The sequence below is a fragment of the Chinchilla lanigera genome, unplaced genomic scaffold (genome assembly GCF_000276665.1).
Source record: "Chinchilla lanigera isolate Chin_1 unplaced genomic scaffold, ChiLan1.0 scaffold00027, whole genome shotgun sequence".
Classification (NCBI taxonomy): Eukaryota; Metazoa; Chordata; class Mammalia; order Rodentia; family Chinchillidae; genus Chinchilla; species Chinchilla lanigera.
Genome location: NW_004955428.1, coordinates 22,492,994 through 22,518,325, shown reverse-complemented (window position 1 = coordinate 22,518,325; position 25,332 = coordinate 22,492,994). Strand labels below are relative to the sequence as shown.

The 25,332-nt window shown below is 34.7% G+C and overlaps 1 long non-coding RNA gene across 1 annotated transcript; it reads right to left on the bottom strand.

Moving 5' to 3' along the window:
- Positions 1–320: 320 nt before the first annotated feature.
- LOC106148770 lies at positions 321–24,847 on the bottom strand. The gene is made up of 4 exons (XR_001234451.1): positions 24,563–24,847; positions 22,136–22,182; positions 10,911–10,972; positions 321–3,021 (listed from the first exon to the last, which is right to left on the bottom strand). It is a non-coding gene; the product is annotated as an uncharacterized LOC106148770 (long non-coding RNA).
- Between the last annotated feature and the right edge of the window lie 485 nt (positions 24,848–25,332).

The following is a 25,332-nucleotide window of genomic DNA, read 5'->3' as shown; positions in this document are numbered from 1 at the left end:
ATTTGTAAATAAAAAGTTGATTGTTAATATTAAACTAATTTTCGGATCAGAGTTTTTTTGTCTTTCTTCTTTTGGTTTATGTAGGTTAAATAAAAATGAGGTTACTCATAGTGAGTAATAAGAGAATTTCTCTTCTAAAGTAACATAGTATAAAAAACCTTTCCTTGAAATAGTTTTGTGTCTCATATAAATTTAGGTATACATATAAAATTACTCTGAAAAAGGAAATGGTAATTTACAAATAACATGGTAAAAGTATAAGAAATTTTTTCAGTTATTTTTAACCTAAATATTTATGAAGATTCTCATTTACTAGTACATATTTGATTTAACATGTGAAAATCAATGCAAATGGCAGACATTGTGGAAAGGTTCAGCAATAGTTTTTTTATCGTGCTTGATTGTTTGGGTTATCATCATTGCTATAGCTTAGACCAAAAATGTCCCCCAAAAGTCTCAAATCTGGAAGTGAAACCCAGTGGGAATTGGGGGTTCCCTCAGGCTGTGCCCAGAAGAGTGTGTTCTTGTCCAGACTCCCTGCTTCTCTCTCTGCTTCCTGGTGACCAGGCAGTGTAAAACTTTTCTCAGCCATGCAGTTCTGCTATGCTGTTTCTGCCTTGACAGCTTATGAGGACATTTTATTTTGTTTTGTTTTGTTTTGTTTTTGTAGTAAGGGGGATTGAATCTAAGGCTCCCTGTTCAGTCCTTGGTTTTAAATTCTTTTAAAAGTCCAGACAAGGTCTTGCCTAATTTCCCAGGCTGGTTTTGAAATTGTGATCCTCCTGCTTCAGCCTCCCCAGTTGCTGAGAAGACAAGAATGTGCCATCATACCTATCCCCTTTCATTTTTTGTTGAGTTGATATGCAGAACACAGCTTTGGAATATTTGCTGGTTTATTTCCAAAATCACTAATATATTTTTGTTATTCCCAGAGAAATATTCTTACTGTACTATATTAACCACATTCCTACCTTAGTGTAGAGAACCTCGTTGGTCTCTCGTTGTACCCCAGAGAGAAATGGTAGTGAGTATGAGGAAAATAAAGACAGAGATAAGAGCTAGGTCAGAGGAGGTGACCTCAACTGATCGACAAGAGGATCTAACTTCAACAGTAGGGGCACTTATTTATATTGTTGCAAAGTTAGTATCAGGAGAGGTAATGTTGCCTAGTGACTAACAGCTGTAGTTGTCCAGGCAGGATGTTTTTCTTAAGGTAGCTTGACTGCCTCAGGCACTCTGTCTCTGTCCTGCCTTCACACATATGACCAGTTTCCAGCTCCCATAGTTCCCAACACCTTCGAGTTAAAACAGCAGCTGCAGACACCCCAACAAATCTCCGGTGTTCATTTCCCTTAATCCTTCTTCAGTTTTGAAAGTTTGCATCTCGCTTAGCTTCATTTATTATATATCATAAAAAACTATTATTTAATACAGAATATTATCTATAAATATACACAATGCAAAATCTGATAAAATGTTGACCATAATACTGTACATGTAAATATTCAAAAGGTACTTAGATAATGTAAAGAAACTCATTGTTATCTTACCCGTAATGCTGCCAAAATAATAATACAAAACTAGATGGTGTTTGAAAGTTACTGGATGGCACATATGCAGATAAAAACATGAATATTTGGAAATTTAGTATCCAACATGTAGAGCTTATAGTAGTCCTTATCATCTTAGTTCATCCACTCAAATAAAATGATTTTCATTTATCCTTTAAATGGTAAATATGCAATATTCATTATGAAATCGTAAGAACATATTAGCGTAGAGAGTGATGAACTTCTTTCATTTAGATTTTATGATGTGACCTTTGTTTCAACAGTAACTTAACATTTTAATTAAATCTAAAATCTATCCATTTAAGATGCCCTTCATCCTTTGGTACCACATTTTAGTGAAAGGATTTTCCATTGTAATTGTAACAGTTAGTGACAGATGTTATTAACAATTCTCAATGATTTAAGTTTATGTTATTTACTTTAAATATCTGTTCTTTTATTCTAAAGTTGTGAATTAGTTCCTACAAAACTGATATATTTTAGGTAACATATATATTAGTACTAAAGTGTAAATGTTTTAATAGCCTGATATAAACAGTTACTGAATATAACATCTGTATCAATTTGCTAATTGTAAATATCTTAAGACATGGCAAGTCCCCAAAAACCAACCGAAACGTACAAGATTGGTGCTGTACCACACAATGCCTAGTATATAACAAAGATCCTCCATGCTATCTTTGAAGACTGGTACAATTTTTGTTCCTTTGTACTTGCCTTATTACTTTATATATTACTTCCATATAACTCAGGTCAGCATAGAACCAGAATTCTCATTGTTGCTGACACTTTAGATCTTTCTTCTTGCCACATGGCCCCAGTGGGCAATAAGGAGACTTGTCTTTTTAAAGGACATGTTCGTGATCTAAATTATTATTTATTCAATTCTGTTTTCATAATTAATTGTTTTTCATTCTAATGCAATATAGCATAAATGAGAAAGAGACTTCATATAATCAAATTTTTAAAAACACCTCCTTTTAAGAGAAAGAAAAGTTCTGAAACACAGTTGCTTTTACCACCTCAAAATATCACAGCAAATCAAATTTGCACACTATTGTTTGGATACAGGCACAGGCACACATATACAAACCTAGACAAATACGTATCTTATACAATAAATAATGTTTTTTGAACAGCAAGAAGGTCCCCTTGCAACTGAGCCTCTGACATGGCCAAACCTCAGATCCATTTCCAGTGATCTCCCTCTTGGTTCTCATGTCCTTGAGTGAGGTCCTCCCTTGCATGCAGACTGGCCTTATGACTTAATTTTACACAGTAGAATGTAATACTGTTGCACTTCCTCGATGAGGTTGCAAAAGACTTTTAACCTCACTGTCATAGAATATCTTTATTTCTTTCTTCCCCTTCTTGCTCATGTGGCCAGGAACTGAAGAGACCATCAGCCTCAGTCCAGTATCCCAAAAGCAAGTGAATCCAAGCAACAGCTCTATAAGTGAGATGAGAATAAAATTATTTCATTCTGGGGCTTTCAAATGAAATCCAAAGCCTCCTTGATACCTTGACTGAAGCTTCACGAGAGACTGAGTATAAATGATCAAGCTAAACTGTGTCCAGTTCCTCCCTGGGAGTATAACGTGGGCATCCTATCATCATGCACTGCAGCTAATACATACATACATCTACCCATTCTTCTAACTAGTTTCAGAAAAAAAAACTATCAGTTCTACACATTGTTCTTCATGTCCGTATCAACTTTTTGAAAGTAGATTTTTGTCACATATATTTTAGGTATAAAGCATCATTTTGTAAGAATTGTTCATATATTACAAATGTTACTATAGTAAGTCAAATTAGTGTGCTCAACGTTTCACATATTTGCCCAAATTTTTGCTTTTCTGGCAAGCACGGTTGACACATACTCCTTTAGCAAAAATTCTGTGTGATATATCTTTATTCAATGTAGCCATCATATTGTACATTACATTTTAGACTTAATCATCCTACATATTTGCTACTGTACATCTATTGACTTACTTGTTCGCATTCTTTCCTGGAAATCATTCTTTTATTCTCTATTTCTGTGTATCTGAATTTTAAAATTTTCTATATGTAAGAGAGACAATGACATATTTTGTTTCTATGTCTGCCTATTTCATTTCTCATACTGTAATCTAGGTCCATCTATTCTATAACAAATGATAGAATTTCTCTTTTAGATTTTTAAGGCTGAATTTTATATGTACATATATTTCACATATATTGCATACATATCATGATGTATATCCACAAATTATATATCATGATATATATATACACATATATATATTTACACTTTTTTACCCATTCATTCATGGATAGATATTTAGATTCATTCTACATCTTCACCTTTGAGCATACTATTGCAGGAAACATAGGAGTGCATTCTTAAAGCAATAATTTCATTTCTTGGGGAAAAAAAGAGATTTTTCAGTAATAGAGCATTTCTTTTTTACTTTCACAATAACCTCCATACTGTTTTCCACAAGGGCTAAACCAATTTACATTTTTGTCAAAACACTACAAATGCAGCATTCAGTAATTTTTAAGCACATCAGTACTTTTTATTTTTTTGTTTGTTTGTTTGTTTGTTTGTTTTTGTTTTTCTCCGGTACCAGGAACCGAACTCACGACCTTGCGCTTGCCAGGCAGGCGCTTTTGCCGCTGATCTAAATCCCCAGCCCCCATCAGTACTTTTTAAATAGATCACATCTCTGTTAAGCTTGTAAAGCAAAGAAATAACCACACTATTATATAGTAGTCATAAAGAAATAATAATAATTTACCAATTATTACTATGGCTATGTCCTTATTACACCAAGAAAAATTTAAACATTTTATTGTAATATTATAAAAATTTTATAAATCTGATTATCAGACAAATGTAGTTTATAAGTATTAAATAAAAGGGAAAATAGTATTTTGCCTGTATCTGAGCAGACTCAGACTGCAGTATTCATGTGTAATGGAAAAGAGAAAAATAAAATAATATCTTGAGTTTTTCAGCCTATCTTGTCATTTTTACAGAGATGATGAATCACTTTTAAGATACTGAATCTTGCAAGGAATGCCAGTTTCCATGTGTGTGAAGATTTGTGGAGAGCCTTATTACCTCGGTAATATTAAGAAACATGAATGCTCTTATCAAAGTCGAGCAGTTTTGCAGAAATTGAACACACTATTAAGTGGGAATGCTGAATCGCCAATTTCTTTCACATTTTTGCTAATACATTATATTCAGCTAACATAGTTCCCCTATCTTAATTTAGTCAGCACATGATAAATTTAATGCTCCATTTGAAAATATGTGAAATTGTAATAGACGGTGTTCTATAATTGGTTGATTCATTAGGTGGTTTAAAAATCCATGCAAGCCAGAACACTAATAACAGAACACATGTGAAAATGCTCAGGCTTTAATAGCATTGAGAAAATTTTACTTTCAAGATTAAAAAAATCTAGCTGAAGGAAAAGAGAAAGCATTTCTTTTTATACATATATTTTTACTACAGAAGGAAAACAATTTCCCAAAGTAGAAAAAAATCTCAAAATGTACATGCTTACTATAAGATCTCTCCATGGAAATGGGTAAAAGTATTTGCAGATAGCTATCTGAATGACCTTCAAAGGTATTCATTCACTGCAGGTATGAGTCAGCTCAACAGATTAGCATGTGTAATACAATGTTAAATCACAAGGTACATAGTTGTGATAATTTTCCATCTATCATCTATCTATCTATCTATCTATCTATCTATCTATCTATCTATCTACCTATCTATCATCTATCTGTCATCTATCTACCTATCATCAGTTTGTCTGTATATCTGTGTATTATCTATCTATCATGTATATCTCCATCTATGTGTGTATTCATAAAGTAGTTATACAATGCACACTTATTATTTAGTGCTGTGATCAAATTGATATCTTCAAAAAAGAAAGATAAAACATTGTCAGGATTTAGATAATCTATAAGTTAAATCATTTTTTATCCTTTTCAAATGTTATCAGAGTGAGACTGGATGAGTGTTTATTTAGTGCAGATATTTAAAGCTGTTGCCCTACAGTTAGGGAAAAAAAATCTTTAATTTAGGAAAACTGAAATGTAAAAGTTTGCATGTGATGACTCTGTGTCCTTTCTCTAATCCCAAATGTGTAGCTGTACAAAGTTTCTTAAATATAAAATACACAGAAGTAGGTGATTTATCCACCTAGTCACACACACACACAGCAAGTATTGTGTGAAAATTTATCATGGGTGTTTAATGTTCACCAACTTAATATTCCACTTGTCATTTTTGGTTGCATTTTACAAAATATTTGCTTTTGATTCTATTATTTTGAAGAGAAAAGTGGGTAATCAAAGTAATGCACAGACATTATTCACATCCATTATATTTTTAAGTAAGTTCAAGATAGATTCCGTTGGGCTCATTTATATTTTAATTTCCTAATTTTAAACTTTGTAAATATTTATGGGATATCATGTCATAACTTGATATATGGATAAAATGTGTACTAATCAAATAAGGGCACTTAGCATTTCCCTCTCCTTAGACAGTCATCATTGTTTCACATTGAGGACTTTCAAACTTCTCTCCCAATTATTTATAAAATACATAAAAAAATCATAAATGATAGCGATCTTCTTGTGTCAATACTACAACTTATTCTTCCTATCTAACTGCATTTTTGTTACTGTTGTGTTAACCCTCCTTCCACCCTCCCTGTCCCCTGCCCTTCTACTGTCTTTGTTTCCTCTGAAATCCTGTTAGACAGGATCCTTTCCTTATTCATTTCTGATCTTTCATGCATGTTTTCGTGTCCCTTTTGTCTCCTGGATCCCTGCTGAGAGCAAAAATGTTTGCAAAATACAGAAGCTTGTAGAACAGGCAGATAAATCGTTTTTAAAAAGGCTTCCTCGTGTATGCTTGGTAAATTAATGAAAATCGATATTCCCTCATAAGAGACCAAAAACTTTTAGCTTCTCAGGAATATTTCATTTTCTAACAAAATTTATGTAATATTTTTCCAGGCTTTTGTAATTAGCTTCACAGTAGTTTCTCTTGCCCATATTATTCATTTACTGAGCGTAGACCGAGCAGAGGGTTTTGCTTCTGGGTGCAATATCCTGTCTTCTCTGCAGACAAGAGTTCCCCATAATTTTACCACAGTCTAGACATTTTGTAGAAGTTAAATAAATTATTTTCTCTTTCTATAACAGTTGGTGAAAACAAAAGCAAGGGAAAACAAACAAAAGTGTTCAGGAAAACCACCTTTTTCTGTTTGTCAAATGAACCTTTTTCCTCTAAGTCTAGGAAATAAAAATAGAGTTCCTGAAATTCTGTGGCCATAATCTATATTTAGTTGACTTCTTACTTTTTATTCCTTCCCAAAAGTTACACACAAGAATGAGCTTGTTTTTACGTTCATAATCACAGAATGTAACAGTTGTAGTCATATGATGCTCTACATAAGGGGTAATGCTGATATTTTTAAGTAGACCACCTACTACCAAAACACTAGTCCATTGTTCTCAGACTGTGAATAAATGCACGTATAAATGCACACAGACTTCAAGTTTTGAGAAATCTGTGAGGAAAATAGCTCTGTCTAACTCAATTTTGTAAATTTTGTAAGAATTAAGTAATGTCATATTAAAGTCTCAAACATCACTTAATCTGTGCTACGTATGAAAGTACATCATAGCAGACTCCAAAATAAAATTTATTGTGGGCATTATTCTAAGGTGTAGCCATCCTAGAATCAAATTAAATGAGGCTCTCATTCTTAAAATTGAAGCTCAATATGTTTCATATAACTTTATCTCTATTCTGCTGAACATAGTAGAGACCTAACCCATCATAAACATAGATAAAACGATGGATAAAGGTAGATAAATAGATCGATAATAGTAATGTCAAAAATAAAATCAGAAGAATTCATATCTTAAAAGTTTCTTTTCACTTATTCTTAAGGTTATTTATAACAGATGCCATAGTATATAAACCATTATTGATATTCAATGGATATTTGAAAATGGAATTGGTTGCTTTCAATGGCAAGCAAAATCCATTTATTTAAATAGTTGGATGTTCATAATTCTTTTTACCACCTAAAATTTGGACCAGCAATGGTGTAATCAGAAATATGTAACTTTTGCAAGAAAAATCATTGTTTATTGTCACAAAATATTAAGCACTACCTAATTTAAGAAAAATTAAGTTACCACATCAGAAGAAATAAAGTTTTAAAAAATATATATCAGTCTCATATTTAATATTAATTAATATTTACCTCTATAAAATTATTATTTCAACTCTCATTGCAATATCAAAACTCAAAGAAAGAACAACCAGAAGCTTAAACAATAGAAGCAAAAAATAATTTATAACATCTTTGCCATTATTTGCATGTGATAATTTTTAATTTTTATCTAACTCTGTGAAGCAAAAGAAAGCTTTTTAAAAATATTATGAAGCAGATATTTCAGTGACATTTTTCTACACTAATGTTTGATAACTTAAATGTCTTATGGGTGCCTTACATCTACTAATATATTTAATACATAAATAGTAACAATCTAAGACAATATACAAGGTACAAAATTACATTTTCATTAGTGCTAATTTTAATTCTAGCTTTCTGTGCCAAGGGTCAACACGCAGTGGCTCATTTTACCTTTTGCACGTACATATTTTTTTGCAGCAGTACCTGGCCTGCTGAAACGTCTCTGGCTTATATCCTGATATAACAGCATAGTTGATAATTGGGAGCCATAATATATAAACTTTAAGGATTTTTTTTCGTTCTTTACATACTGAATATTGATCTCTCTGTGTTCAATTATGATTTAGAATTTGATTAAAGGTTAAAATTCATTACAAAAGATACATTACATTACCTCCATATTTTTATTTATTTTAAAAGTTCCAAGAGTTTAAAGCCTGAACAAAGCAAATCTAAAACTATGCTTCTATCTACATGTTCCTCAGTGAATCACAGGGCTAAATATTAATAAATTCTTAGAGTAATAAAATGTTCTTCAGTTAGTTGACTATGTACATGGAAATTAAATACTTATTAAGCAAACATCAGAAGTATTACTTGTCTCTATTGATTAGACTAATAATTTTAATTCTATCAGTGTTTATCTAACACTATAGCAACAATCTTTAAAAGGACTTCAGCACATCACAAATATTTAAAATATTATTTCCTAAATAGGTTGACACTGGTCTTATATAAACCCATATATTACTCCAGCTTTAACTAGGAAAATGCATATCCTAAAATTCATTATAAGAATATTGTTAGTAATAAATTTATTTATTTATTTATTTATTTATTTCTGGTACCGGGAATCGAACTCACAACCTTGCACTTGCCAGTCAGGCATTGTGCCACTGAGCTAAATCCTCAGCCCCCCTTAGTAACAAATTTAACTGCTCCAAATAACTTAGCTCAATACACATTAGAATTACAAATGAGGTCACTATACTAATTCTATATCTCAATTCTATACTTTCTCTTTATTTAAGTTATTTAAAAACAGCAATCACAAACCTCAAAGAAAGAACAAAATGGAATTGGGCTACTTCAACTTATAAACAGGTACTCATATAAGATTTTAGCACCTATCTTCAAATATTATTTGTTATAAAACAAAAATGTAAGTCATTTAAAGTCATTCCTAGGGTATTTGATTGTTTGGTTTTTTTTTTTTTTGGTTTTTCTCTGGTTCCAGGAACCGAACTCACGACCTTGCGCTTGCCAGGCAGGTGCTTTGCCGCTGAGCTAAATCCCCAGGACCTGCTAGGGTATTTGAATACCACAAATAAATCAAATATTTGCCAACAATAAAAAGAGATGTTGATGAGTAATTGACAAACCAGAGGTGTCTTGGTTACTTTCCTCCTGCTGCTGAGCCAAAATACCGCTGCCCAGAATTAAGGAAGGAAAGGTTTATTTAGCTCAGCTTGCGGAGGTTCAGTTCATACGAGGAGGGTCCAAGGCAGAGTGGCACTTGGCAGAGGACAACAGTTCATGGCAATGGAAAACAGCCAAAGGAACAAGAGACAAAAAGGAGGAACAGCAGAGAGCAGGATCTTTCCCTCCATTATACTGTATGCAAACTACCCACCTCAGGGCTGGTGTAGCACTTACACCCGTAATCCCATCCTTGGACTATGGATCAATCAAAAACTCTAGAAGCCTGTCCTATGACTGCATGAGGCTTTGGTGGGACATGCAGACACAAATCATAAAAGGTTTTATAATTACATCTAAAATTAAAACTACTGGGGCTGGGGATTTAGCTCAGCGGCACAGCACCTGCCTGGCAAGTGCAACGTCGTGAGTTCGATTCCTGGTACCGGAAAAAAAAACAAACCAAAAAAAAAAAATTAAAAGTACCTGTTCTCTAAAGAGATTGTATTGACATTTCATGTACTCTCTGAATTGATTTATCTATTTCACTAAATGCCTTATTTTGAAAAGTTTTTATGTGATGCATATCCTTTCCTATAATCAGTTTTGCTTGGTTTGAAGATGATCTTAACAGAGTTATAGTTACTGAATTTCTTCTAACTCAATCTCTTACTTTTTCATTAAAATATTATAAATGTTCTGGTTGGTAAAGTACCTTATTAATCTGTAAAATCACATATTCTCTTGCTCAATGCATAAACACCTTGAATAACAGTATTTTGAATATGTACTGCATTATTTCACGCAGCTAGTCAAAATTTCAGTTAAAAAAACACACACAAATCAAGGGAAAACCATTTTGAAAAGGGAAATAAGAGCACTGGTAAAGAAAGAGAAAATTATTCAAAGTAATTTCTTTTAAAATAGCTTTGAATTATATAGTTTATGTATTTATCTTTTTTTTCCAGGAAACAGAAAGATGATTTTGGTTAAAATAATATTTCAGTTGCCAGATGTTAAGTTTTTATTTAAAGTAGTATATGTAGAATGAGAAGACTCTCACAATCTATATTTAACAAGTCTATAAATGATAGAATATATTCAGAAATTTCTTGCTTCTATAATGTATTTCTATAATACATTCAGAAATTTCCAACTATGATAACAGTGTCAACTTTTTATTCCCAACCCACATCTTCAAATTCCTAAATTATCAAGATCAATTTTAAAAAGTACATGAATCTATAAATGTAAAATTATTGGAAAGGAAGGAATATATTTAAACTTTGACAAAATTTTTATCATCTTTTTAGAAGAATTAGTTCTATATACTAGCAAAAATACTGTTAGTCTGCCATTCTGATAATACGCCTGTTAGTTGAATAAAATTGAAGCATGTCCACTTACCAAGTAGCTCATTTTACTCATGGTCAGACAATTCCACAAGGAGACTGGAATTACAAGCGAGACTGAAATGAAGTGAAAAGCAAACAAGTAGTAAATGAGTAAGCACAGGTTTGTTCTCTCTAAGTCTGGCCATAATGGGAAAAAATAAGAAGTATGTTCATGGACATCAACACAGGAATATCAATGTTACAAGACCATGTATTGCTTATGAGAAGGAAAAAGATCTACAATAAGATGGAATAATTAATGATTTAATTTACATCAATGAGTTAAAAAGATTGTGTTAGGTAGAAGATGACTTCCAGAACACTGAACAACACAAAAGACAAAAGTAAATACCAACAGTGAAACAAAGAAAAGAATGATAGTGAACGGCAATACACATTCCTTAGCAGGCCTAGTGGTTGGCAGGCTACTATTTTCTCTGTGAAGATGTTTTTAATTTTTAGTAGAGAGCAATTTCCAGAGTTAGATGCTTCCAGAAATTGGAAACCATTACCATGGCTGATGTGAGGAATGTAAGAAAAACAAGATCGAAGGTATAACTGAGATAAAACCCTCTGAATTTAAACTGGAAATAATCTTCAGGTTAGATGATTTGCTCCCAGAATATTCAGTAACCTCAGAATAGGCAGAGAGAATGGACAGTGACATCTTTTGGACGTTTTGGAGGGTGAGGAATTCAAAAGAAGAACAATAAAGAGAGACAGTTTGAGGTTCTTCTTAAGGTTATGCTTGAAGTGATATGTCACTCTGCCTAAGCCGGAAGCTAAGAATACAAACTGAACAGAAGGTTCATCAGGAAACAGCCACAAAATATAAAAAAAGTAACAACCACTGAAAAATAGAGGTCTCAATAAAAATGAAGGAAGAGACACCAAAATGAAGGGAGTGGGACTAAAAAATGGGATGCTTGAATTTAACAGTTGAAAAGACTAGTTGTACTTCGCTATTGTTTAGGGAAAAAATGTGATATTGGGATTCTCAAAGTATGAATGTGCCAAGTTACTAAGAGGCTGGGTGCTATTATATGATATTGCATAGAAATTTAAAGTCCACAAGGACATTGAAAAATCTGCAAAAATGAGAGAAGGACATGAGCTCAGCTTCTCAGTTAACAACAAGAAAGGTAAGTTTACTTAAAAACAATGAAATGGAGAAGAATTTAGTGTAGTCCAGAAACTTCAACTTCATTGAGGCAGGGCTAATTTATAAATGGATGGGAAAGAGAGGTCTACAAGTAACACAGTGTCGTGCAGGACTCAGTTTCCACCTTGCCGACAGCATTCAGTGGAAGGAGTATTAATGCTCTCAGTTTTGACAGGGAGATGAAAGAAGTTAGGAATGCGAGTTTACCTTCTAAAGAACAGAGGTCCAAGAATGTAGAGGAATTATCTGGGTGCAGATGAGAGGAAGTTTGGATGATCAGAAGGAATTAGTGGCTGAGGCTGACTTGAGGGTAGAAGTGTGAGGGGAGATAGGCAAGCTGAAAGGGTTTGTGGGCAATGAAGAGACATACTGGAAATACAAAGCCTGCCAGCATTATGCGGCCACAGCAGTCCTCGAGCACCAAGAAGAACCTGAGCACAGTGATAAGTAGAAGACTTTCAGCCATGTCCTGGATAGGTGACACCTCAAGTAGTTTGTTATGAAGATTCCAGTCAAGTGGGAAGAGAGTGGTTGCTGTCATCTGTGTTCTAGTTGTGTATTCAGGTTTGCAGGGATAGAGTTCTCATTTTTACATGATATTCCTGATTTTATTTGTATACTTATCTCATTCTTCTTTTGCTTTATATTGACCAATTTCAAGCTGCCCCCGAATTTTATTTACAATTTTTATTTGCATATAGTAATATGACTTTTTAAGATTCTCTTTAATTTCAAGAATATTCACACACTTAACTTGTGGTTGCAGATTGACATATTTCCCACACATTTATTTGTCACGATGCCTAAGAGAGACTTGGCAATCTCAGCTTTATTTTCACCATCCTCCATTGACGATCCACAGTAACCCATAGAAAGGTCTGTGGATTGTGCACAAAGATTGCTTTATATTTCAACAAAGACGGAAAGAGGCTTTTATGACAGACATTAACTTCAAAGAAAAATGGAGAAATAGTTTTAAATATATTGATCTTTGTACCATACAAATTGAGATTCTATATTTTGCTCCTTGAATCTACACAGAAACTGCTCTAGGCCAAAAAAATGCATCAAGACTTACAAAAGCTTTAATTATACAGCCCTTTTTCTGAGAACAGTATAATAAAGAAAGAAATTAATAATATACATCATCAATATGTTTTATAGATAATCATGCATTAATATGTTACACCATGCAGAGGAGGACAAGATGATTTTTTCAAGAAGTTGTTTGCCCACCTGAGTGTTTTGGTGGAGCATCAATCTTAACCCAAGGATGACAATTTGAAGTTCTGTTTATCTCCCAATTAAGAAAAGCCACATCCTAGATCTGTGTCATTACATGCATTCTTAAAATTATTTCTATCCACTATAGTTGTGAAACATACTGATTATTGTGAATTATTATCTGAAAACTATAAAATTTACTTTATTTTTCTAAATATATAGTGTTGTCACCTTCTGAGCTGATGTATTTACTGAAATGCACTTTAATTATGATGTCAATAAATCGCTAAAGTGTGTTGTAAGAAAACACTCTATAATTACTGACAAACTATTTCCACAGTAGTCAAATTCCTAAAAAAATTTATTCATTTTATTGTCCAGAGTTCACCTGAGAAAAATTAAAGACAGAATTTTCATTATGATATCTTTTAAGTTTAATGCGCAGTGAAGATCATGTAACAGATGTTGAGGGAAATAAGGCTGCATACTCAGAATTTAAAATAATTCTTCCATCTAGCTAAGAAGCAAATGAAAAACTCAATGTGAGCAGATATCCAAACACAGTCTTTTTTACATGGCTATAATACAGGACCTTTCTGTGACGGACATTCCTAGCAGTTCCCAAAGATCACTCCTCCGCACACAGCTAGATTACATTGTTCGGTCTCCTTTCCTGCATGCTGTGGACATTCAACCGGATGTAAGCAATCAGACTTTTGTGAAAGAAATATGTCTTCCTTCAGGTCAAAATTTATAGGAAGCAGATATGTGCCCCACAATTTTTCCTTGGGCTGGGGCACAAATGACAGTCTTTCATACAAATCTACCTTTCTGTGAGCGTGTATGCCTTGTGAATACCAGCTTAACTTTGGAAGATAATGAGTGCAAGACATGCATGTAAGATATTATGCAATTTATACTAATGACATATAAGCTTTTCTTTGGATATGGCCTGAAATTTTGGGATCACCTTGCTTACCATAATTCGTATGTTTTAAAACACTAATTGTTGTTAATAGAGTTTTAAGGGAGACATAATAACGCACAGTCCACATTTTCTAAGGTGTTGTTATTTCTGCACAGGCTTAGCTTCTCTTCATGTGCCCTTAAAGAGCATGATGCAGAGCAAGTGGTAAGTTAAACTCATTGCCTACCTGGAGTAAAGCAAGGTAACTGCTCATAAGATTACTGCTTTTAATAACCATGAAAAGGCACAATTTCATATATTGAAGTTTTCTACACTGCATTAATTATTTGCATTGTGAAACACTGGAGACCTAACTCCATACAAGAAAGTTAGAAATAAAGACCCCAGTTCTTTTGATAACTGTGGCATTCTACAACTCTCCTCCTATACAGTCAAGTGATCTATCCCTGAACTAAACCTGTGGACTCTCTAGTCACATACAATACTAAATTAGTGCCACAGAAGCTTATAATACATACTGCAAACACTGCTTCTGTTGTCAGGAGAGGGTATGGTAGCTGCACAAGATAATCACCTGACCATTGTGTGGCAGATGTGAGAGAACCAACCAGACAACAAAGATTCATGAAGTAGGCTGAGGAGATATAGGGAATGAGTGACAGCTATGAGAAAATAAGATTACCATAGAGAAAATTAATAGAGAATCCAAACTTCACTTATTTGCCAGTAACTAATAAAAATCATGACATTGGTCAATAAGGGAAGACAAAGCAGTCCAAACAGAGTGGTTTTTATGAAATAAATACTATTAGTCACAGTTATCCACAGATTTTTTCAACTTTTACAGTCAACTGAGACAGGGATTATGGAATATTTTATAAGAGCTACAAATTGGATGAAGCAAAATTATAGTCACAGCTGGGAGAGTCTGGGAAGCTGAGGACAATGAAAGGGGTAGTGAGAGTGGAAGAGAGAATCAGTCTGCGGTGCAGATATAGTGCAGAGTTTATTTATGCTACACAAAGATGCAGTGAGAACCCGTAAGGAATCAACAGCAATGTAATGAATGTAATGTAATGAATTAAATTGGACAGGTTGCTAAAAAGAAAGAAGATAGGAAAAGCTTTAACAAAACCTTTAAAACACACACACACATTCACATGCATTTTAGATACATTTTATTTTAAACAAAGAAGTTAGTTCTTTTAGAATTAAGAAGTGACTGAAAGTGTTCTGAGTAGGACAGGGCATGGTAAGAATTCACAGGGTCCTGATTTTCATTGTTGTCACACTATGACCTGTTTTATAATGTTTAGGACTGCACTGTGTTGATCATTTTTACGGTTAAAAGATTAGACATTTACACGGATGTAAACTTTTTCAGCGTGAGTATAATTTTGTGAGCCCTCTAGTTTCCTGGACATGTTCAGCCATGGAACATTTCCTGTCTGCATGAGAGATATCCACTTATTCCTCAAGAGCAGTTTCAGTCTAGAGTTGGTAGCTGTCTAATGCCTCCATGTAAGGACAGCTAGCATTACATTAGATAAAATGAGACCAAGGTTATTTTGAAACCTTACCAACTGTAATCAATAGCACTGAAATATATAAGGCTATAAATATAGATACGGTCTGCTTCAGTTAAGTCATGAAAATGTACATTCTAAGCAAACTGTGTGGTCTCAGTTGTTTAATCCTGTTTTGTGCCATTTTTCATTCCCAAAACGTACAGCCTCACAAACACCTTGTTGAACTCATCTGAAGGAAAATAAGACATCACTTCTAGTGTAGCTGAGGAAAAAAAATGTGATTAAATAGATAACTAGCAATATGTAAAAGTAGATTTCTAAGCAGCTAAAGAGAAATAAGAGAACTCTCAGAGACTTTAGGCTTTCTAGCCATCAAATAAATTTCTTTGGGCCACTGATATACTTAAACCAAGAGATTAAAATTAAACCACATGTCACATCTTCATTATTACAGCTAACCATTTCTCAGTTTAAAAAAGTCCTTTCCCTAACAGCATTTATATGATTTATTTTATTAGTTTTCATCTGCTTCTACTCTTAACCTCCTTCTCTTTACTAACAGCATTTATTTTATAGCCACACACATATTTGAGGTTTATTGATTGGTTCTGGTGATTAACTGATGGGTGAATTTTGCTGGTGTATTGTGAAGCATACCAGCAAGAGAGGTATGACCTGCATGATATGGTCAAATCGTTTAAGGTACACTGTTGCTATCTATCTATTTTAGAGAATTTAGAGATAAACACAAAAAGAAAGTGTGTCCAACCTAAATATTAGGAATTGAGTCAACTAAAATGGATCTATAATAGCACAATAGATTGCAGCCATATAAGTTAGTAAAGAACTGTAATAGTATTTTTTCAGTAGGGCACTAGAAAAGCTCTTGCTCATATATGGTTTTAACATTGCATTAGGATATTCTAGGTTTACCTAATGTCAGAGTGATGTGGCTTCAAGATAAAAAGTAACTTTGTTTTACATTTCTTAAAGGTTCTGTGGTTGGCTTTGCTCTAAATTGGGCATGAAATAAATGTATTACAGCAAAAGCAGAGAAACAAAATCTATTATGAACTTGAAATGAATCTTGAAATAGCAAATCATTTTCTACGGTGTGGCATTTTCTCAGCTATAGTTTTGCTTTATTCATTGGTAAAGCTTTGCTGAAAAGCAATTACTTTTTGCTTTTTTTTATTACTTTTGAATTCAACATTAATGTTCACCTCATCTCCATTAGTTTTATCTTGAAGGGACTGCAATGATTTTGAGGACTTTAAAAGCTCTATTTATTTTTGCTGCATTATTATTTCCTTTACTATTATCTTTCACAGATTTTTTGCATATTTCAGATAATCTCAAAATTATGCAATAAGATTATGAATTATGTACAGTTACAAAAGTAACACCAGCAAATTTCCAGTTCTTTAATCCTATAGTTCCTCAATTCCTTTTTATCTTGGTGGCCTGCTTAATTCATTAAAAAGCTGTAGATCTGTGTGTTTGTTTCTCAGTAAATATTATGCATAAGCATTTTCAGTTCATTTTTAATTGTGTATAAAATATCAGGTCAGAAATGAATTGTATATGTGTGTGTTATTGTATATATGGTAGCTCCCACAAATCAGCTAAGGTGTTTTAAAAGTTAATGATATGCTAAAATCATTTGATCATTTTAAATAGTCCAGTTAATTATCATCATAGAATCATAAGATTTTCTACTCTAATGCTACATCAATATTTTCCAGGGAAAATTAAGGGGACACTCAAAACTATGAAACCTTTAGCTAGAGCATAAATAAAACTCTTACCAGAATAATAATGCCATAATATTCCTTGTAAAGGAAGACTGTCTTCATAAATACAGAGTTTACATTAAACATAGACTATGAAGATGGTTTTGGAGTGAAGTGGGAGCAGCACTGGGACAGCCATGTGAGAAGTACAGGGTAGAGAAACGGCACTTCCACAGCTGAATACTATAATAAACGGACTCAAGAGATGAGTGCATGTACGGCGGGCTGCCCGTGACTATTTAGGGTGAGGCTGCTGCTTTCAGCTATGTGAGAGAAAGAGGATTTGCAGTGCTGTTTCTTTTTCATTTTTTAAATCTTATTTTTATTAGTCCATGTTTGCAGTACATCATGTTTACATTACATCATGTTTACATTTCCTGTGAGGAGTTGGTATATATACATAACATACCTTAATTTCTTTTTTCATCTCTTTTACACAACCTGCAGTGCTAATCTTAAAATTCTTAGCTCCATCACATGTGTAAAGACCCTCTTAGCATGAAAACTAACAAAGGAGATGGGGAGTCAGAGCCTCCAGGGATGCTTTCCCACCAATTCAACAATTTGAACAAATATTCGTGCATCAAACTGTCCTCAGAAAGGATAGAGAATCTAACTGAGAGAACACAGTACCTGCGTTTGGTATAACAGGGTAGACAGACTGAAGATGGCAGGAAGGAAAACGCTGCCAGCCTCACACCTCCCTTAGCTCCAGCATCGCAGTGTGGAAAGGAATGCCCAATGCTTGGAAGCAGGAAAGGACATTCAGTTCAGACCTTTGACAAAAAATCCGCAACAAGCCTGCTACACTGAAACCCGGTGCAAGGCAAGCAGGCCTCAACACCACTATCCTCAGTCCCATACTTGCACACTAAGCAGTTGGAATGCCATTAGTGGTGTGGTTGACCCTCCTCCAATTTTAGGCTTAAAACATGAAGCAACAATCTAGTCACTGGGGAATAAATCACAAAACTTACCATAGGGCTTTGCCCTAGATCTCTGTACTGGGTCCACCATAGTGAGATCCAGAACCAGGCAGTAAACAACAGCACCCTATCTCACAGACCTCACAGAGAAAGACTCTAGATCCTCCCCAGAACCAAGCAGAAACCTTTCTTTCCATACGACTGACATGCATGTCTGCCTGCATCACAACCAGCTGCAGTGTGGGCCACAGCGCAGCTCTGAGACTATGCAGGTCCTCATGGCTGTGAGAGTCAAATATGATCCAGCTTAAATCAATCTTGTTGGCCAAAAGATGGCTCTCCCCAGTGCTACTCCAGCCTCAGGTATAATATCCCACTTGCCGGGATTAGGACAGGATTGTAGAGAGTGGGGTTGGTCTTGGAATTTAGCACAAGGATGGTAAAACTTAACCAGGGGGGGGGGGGGATGTCTTAGTAGCCCTCACCATCAGAACTGCTTTTGGACCAGCTTTGGTGCCAGGCAGAGACAAAGGCTCCAGTCTATCAACTTCTATTCTAGTCACCATCACCTGTGGCTGGTTGCAGCAGTATTGGGCCATGAGTTTACCTCAGCAGTAGACATCTCACGGAGGTGTGAGTCTTGGTACCACTCCAATGTCTTTCTAGTGTTACTGGGCTATGGGCTTAGGGAATGGCCTCACCCAAGGCTTTAAAGCTAAGGTGTGGTCCTTTGTGATTCTGTCCATGTGAGCAGACCCGTGGATTGTATAAAGTAGGCTGTTAACTCTGTAGAAGGTGTTTGGACCTGTCCCTCACCCAGGGAGAGGATTTCAGGGACACATCACTGTCTTACTCACTTTCTTTTTGCTGGGAACAAAATACCCAATTGTCTTGGTTACTTTTTTCTCGCTGCTGGGACAAAACACCTGACGACCAAAATTAAGGAAGGAAAGGTTTATTTCGCTTACAGTTTGTGGAGGTTTCAATCCGTACTAGGCATGATCATAAGGCAGAGTGGCACTTGGCAGAGGGCTGCATCCCAGGGAGGCAGTACAGCTAAGCAAAAAGCAAAGGCCAGAGTGGAATGGCGGAGGAGGAATGCCCTCAAGCACTTCTTCCTCTCCCTTATATATGCAAACTATCCACTCCAGGGCGGGTGCAGCTCTCACACCCATATTCAAACTCTAAAAGCCTGACCCATGCCCGCAGGAGGCTTTGGGGGGACACACAGACATAAACCATAACACCAATATTCACAGTGAGAAGCGGATGGGTTCATTTTGACTCATGTTTCAGTAGTTTCAATCTTTGTTTGTTTACTGGCTTCAAGGCAGGAAGGATTGGCACAGGGCATAGTTGAAGAATAGCTATTTAGCATATGGTAAATAGGATCAGAGAGTCTAGGGAGGAACAACCTGCCTCTTCCAACCAGGCCCAACCTCCTTTTAGTAAATGCACTATTGTGCCCCCAAAGTCCAATCACCTTTTAAAGGTCCAATCTACGATCTCACGAAGCTTTGGTGGGACAAGTAGATGTGAACCATAGTATCACCATTTTTAACCTCCAGTTCATGTTGAAAAACAAACAATTTGCATGTTTAAGACACATATGGGCTTGGAATGCTCTCTGGGGAAAGCAGTGCCAAAACAAATATACTACAAACTTGGGACCTAGGACAATATCTGATAAAGATATAACAGAAGTGACTATGGAGTCAGAAAAAATAAGCAAACCTGCTTAGAATTTCTAGAAGGATAGGCAAAAGAAGGAAAGATGACAAAGACTGGAATAAATACCTAATCATTCAGTGCCCAGTTAATGTCATATGCCAACAAATATCAAGGGCTTTCATAAAACCATAGACTCAAATAACAGTCCAAATAGGGTGCGAAAATCTTGCCTCAGAGCAATCACCACAGAAGAACTCTCAAGTGAAGACTTTACAGAAACTGCTTTTTAAAAATCACTAGGCTTCATAAAAATCACAGAGAAGCATTTCTGTTATGGTTCAAATCTCAATGCCAACATTGTGAGGAGTGATTAAAGATATAATGGCCAATTTATTATCTGCCATTCATTTTCTGTGTAGGGAAGTTTTATGGTTTGTATCTGAATGTCCCCCCTAAAGCCTCATTCACTCATTGGTGGCCCTTTGGGGACCTGATTATTTATGGCTAAATGTGATATGGAAAGGTAAGCATGGTTAGAGGAGGTGGGTCGCTGGGGGTGTGGCCTGCAAGTGTACATATCCATCCTCCTGTGATTGGTTTCTGCTTCCCGTTTGCAATGCCATGAGATGCTTTTTCCCGTCATACCTCTTTGCCACAAGTACTTGCCTTAGAGCCAGATGACTACAGGCTGCAATTTCTACAAACTGTGAGCAAAAGAACAAACCTTTTCTCAAGATTGCTTCTCAGGTCTTATTTCTTAGCAATAAGAAATTTTAATATTCTAACAATGAAACTTTACCTAGAGATGGAAACAATTTGAAAAGAATTAAACATAAATCCTTGAATAAGGAAAGACTGAACCAAATTAAAAACATGGTAGAAAACACCAATAACAGGATAGAAGAAACAGAAGATAGAAATTGTGAGCTCAAAAGCAGGATTTTTAAAATATCCTATGAGCAGAAAGAAATGAAACAGAACAGAAAGACATTTAGAACAGCATTAAAAGATCGAATATTCAAATCATTTGGATTCAAGAGGTAATTGTGAGTACATAAGGGATGAAAGGATTATTCAAAGAGATAATAACAGAAAATTTCCCAAAGATGGATAAGGTTACGAATATCTAACTAAAGAAAGTTCAAATGTCCCTGGTGAGATTTAACTCATCCAAGTGTAGCCCAGGACACATTACAATCAAGCTATCAGGTACTAATGATGAAGAGAAGATTCACAAGCAACAAGAGCATGGAAGTAAAGAATCATCAGGGGATCCCAATTTTCTGCTCAACAGTCTTCTTAGCCAAGACCTTAGGGCTGAGGGAAGCATGTCAAGAGATTTTGGCAATTATCAATCAATCAATCAATCAATCAATAAACCAATAAAGAGTACTGTGTCCACTAGAGCTATCTTTTAGAAATAAAGAGATAAAGACATTCCTAGATAATCAAAACCTGAGAAAAAATATCTATATCAGAGATGGCCTACAAAAACACATAAGGGAAGAGATATTGATGACTAAGAAGAAAACATTAAAATGTGTGAAGCTCACTGGTAGGTGTAGCTGTACAGACAAGTTCATAATGATCTAATACATATGGTAAAACCATCCATATCTTTAGTGCTAAAACTTAGAAAAAAACAATTAAAATCACAGTGATCACAGTTATGATGTTAAGTGATAGACATTATAGAAAGATATGAAACAAAATTTCAGGAGAAATACAATGGAAATACAATTTCTTATTAGTGTATTTTGTCTCTTTTTGATGACTTCTTTCATCTTTATGGTCATGCTGATATCTTTTCAAATGGACTCAAAGCTGCATTTTATAAGCTTCATAGTAATGAAAAATAAAAATTTATAACAGATAACCCGAAAAAAAATAAATCAAAATACACCAATAAAGTAAACCAGTTAACCACAAAGGAAGACAAGAAGAAAAGGAAGAATGTCAATAAAACTAGAAAACAAATAATATAATAATCATGGTAAGACCTTACCTCTTTATGACTTCCTTAAACATTTTGAATTTGAAGGAAGTGAGAACCTAGATAAAAACACAATATATTACTATGTGTTGTTTATAAAAACATACTTTTCCTCTGAGGATATAAACAGACTGATATTGAAGACATTGAATAGTGTTCCATGAAAACAGAAGTCAAAATGACCTCATCACATTTTACATCTAAAGGAAATAAAATCAATCTGGCAAAGAAACATGTGAGCTCCCATGTTTGTTGTAGCACTATTCACAACAGCCAGGAAATGGAAGCAACCTACATGTTCAACAAGTAGTGAGAAAAGGAAATGTAGTATCTACACACCACATCATATGTTATTTGGCCATGAGCATAATTAAATGCTGTCATTTGTGACAACTTCAACAAAAGGGAGATTACTATGTGAAGTAAAAAATGGTAAGCATAGAAAGACAAGAACCACATGATCTCACTCATATGTGAAATGTTAAAAAATTGATCCCATGGAAGTTGAGAGTAAATGGAGGTTTTCAGATTCTGGAAAGATAAGAAGGAGAAGAGAGAGACTTTGGAACAAATATCTAGACAGAAAGCAAAACAAAAGACAAAAATCTTGATCTAAGTCTCTTATCTTTTCCCAAACTTAACTCAGTGTGGACAATGAGTTCAAATATTTAGTGTAAAAATGCAATACTTTTAGGGCAGAAAATGGCTAAAATGTTCAGTATCAATACACAAGGTAAAAAGATGTTAGGCTCCACACTCAAAAAATATCATCATCTGAAATTGGAAAAATTGATAAATGGATTTTATCAAAATGAAAATTTTCCACTGTAAAAATAAATGTGCAAAGGATGAATACACAATATAGACAGCAAACAAATATTTGTAAATTCTCTGTCCATAAAGAGCCCTGTTCCCTACAAAAGCATACTATAAAGTACTCCCAAACCCAATAGTAAAAAAAAACCCAAGCTGTTGGATGGGAATATGAGCAAAAGACATGAAGAGGCATCTCGCCAAAGAAGATATAAAGATGTCAGTGCAAACACAAAATTGTTTTATATCATTAATATTCAAACAATAAATTTAAATTGAAGAGTATAATAAGGACCCATTTCAAAATTAGATAATATTTTAAAACACAATTTTTAAAATTATGTTTTTCTGTTGATGGGCATTTGGGTTGCTTCAATGATTTAGCTATTACAAATTACACTGTTATAAACATGGGTGCACATATATCACTGTGATATGATGTTTTTAATTCTCCTTCCAGAAGGGGAATAGCTGGGATAAGTGGGACCGCTCTTTCCCTAGTTTTCTGAGGAATCTCCAAACTGATTTCCACAGTGGTTTCACCAGTCTACACTCCTACCAGCAGTGCAGAGGGTTCTTTTTTCTCCACAGCCTTGATTTGAAAATATCAGTATGTAATACAACCATTGTTTATTTCCTATCACCTTGTCTGAAATTCTGGATTGCTTGCATTGTTTTTGAGTTATTTTGTAAATGTATATGTGTTTGTTACTATGTTTTTGTTCTTTTACCTTTAAAAAATAAAAATAAGATAAAATTTTGTTTTTCAATTCATATTATTCTGAAAGAATAAAAATGTGTTAGCAATTTATAAGTAATCAAATTTATTGAAGGAAGTATTTTAAATGAAAAACAAGTGAGTTCGGTGCCTTCTGCATAAAAGGTAGATTCCAGTAAATGCTGTGCTTGATTTTGAATCAAGTGACTCAAGTGTTTATAGACTTAATGACTTTCTAATTAGTTCAAAAGAGAGAAATAAGTACCCAAAGTTGCCAGAATTCAAAATGGGTAATGGGTTTCATTAAGAATGTTTAATGCACACAGCAACATAAGGGTATACAAAATAAAATTTAGTCATTTTTTAATGTATAAATTTAACTGCTGCTTCTTTTGCTTAGAATTTGGAAAAATAACATGTTGATATTTTTGTTCTCATCCCCAAGAGGAAAGAATTACGTTATTTTTATTGTATGTTATTGTATACATACGTTATTGTATGCTTTAATTACAGTAGTATGAATGCATGTTGTGTTTGTTTTTTTAATGACACAGAATTGTGTTTAATAATTAGACATATTAGCTGCAAAATAAAGGGAGAGAACACTAAGGAGTATTAATATCCATCATCTAAAAATTACTAGGAACACACCTATAGTTTAAAATTTAACAAGAATGATCAAAGTATGGCAGTCAGCTTTTAATAACTGTGACTAAATATATGAGACACACAATTTAAAACAGGAAAGATTTAGGTTTGGTTCACAGAGTCAGAGGTTTTAGTCCACGGTCACCTGGGCCTGGAGAAAGGTAGAACATCTCTCTGAGAACTTGGGAAAGAAAGCTGATGGCCTCGGAGTGGTCAGGAAAGAGGGAGAGACAAAAGAAAGCAACCAAAGCAAAATGTACCTTTCAGAAATACTCCCAGGGGCCTATCTCCTCCAAGGAAAAGCACTGCTTCCTGAAGTTTCCTCCCCTCCCAGTGTTCTGGAGTCAGAACCGAACCAAGGTGCCAACCGACAAACACCAAAATGTACGGATCGCCAACTGAGATTTTAGAATGAGCCTTTGTTAGCTGGCCAGCGACTGCCTGAGAGCCTCCACGCAGGGTAGGATCAGGTCAGCAGCAAACCAGGTGTGAGAGCAGCTTTTAAGCCAGAAAACCACGTCCTGCTTGGCAAGTGAACTCTTTGTGAAGCAGTCTTCCGAGACACTATAGAAACTTTTAGAAAACCTTCAAGAAAGGAACGATACATTTCAGGGAGTTTCAGGGAGTGGCTAGAATGCGGAATGACGCAGGTGGAAAGAACAAGAGGGGGAGTAATCAGTCATGTTCTTTGTGAGGCCATGCATGTCCCTTGTGAAGCCTTTACACCCAGTAATGCCAGCAGCTCAGGACCAAGGCTTCAACACATTAGTCACTGAGGGATGTTTCATGTCAAACTATAGCACATAAGAGACGACCCTGAGCCACCACAAAGAGGGTGTCAGAAAAGGCCTACTACAGGCCTGGGTTACTGCTAGATTATTTGTGTTAATTTCAAAGACGCAAGTAAATGTTTTATCTGCATTGTGTCCTGTCAGAAATAAGATTTACCTAGAAGAAAAGCAACACAAATTGGGGCTAACATTGTTAAAAGAAGCATCATTCCTCTTTATTTATACTCTGGGTTTTTCAT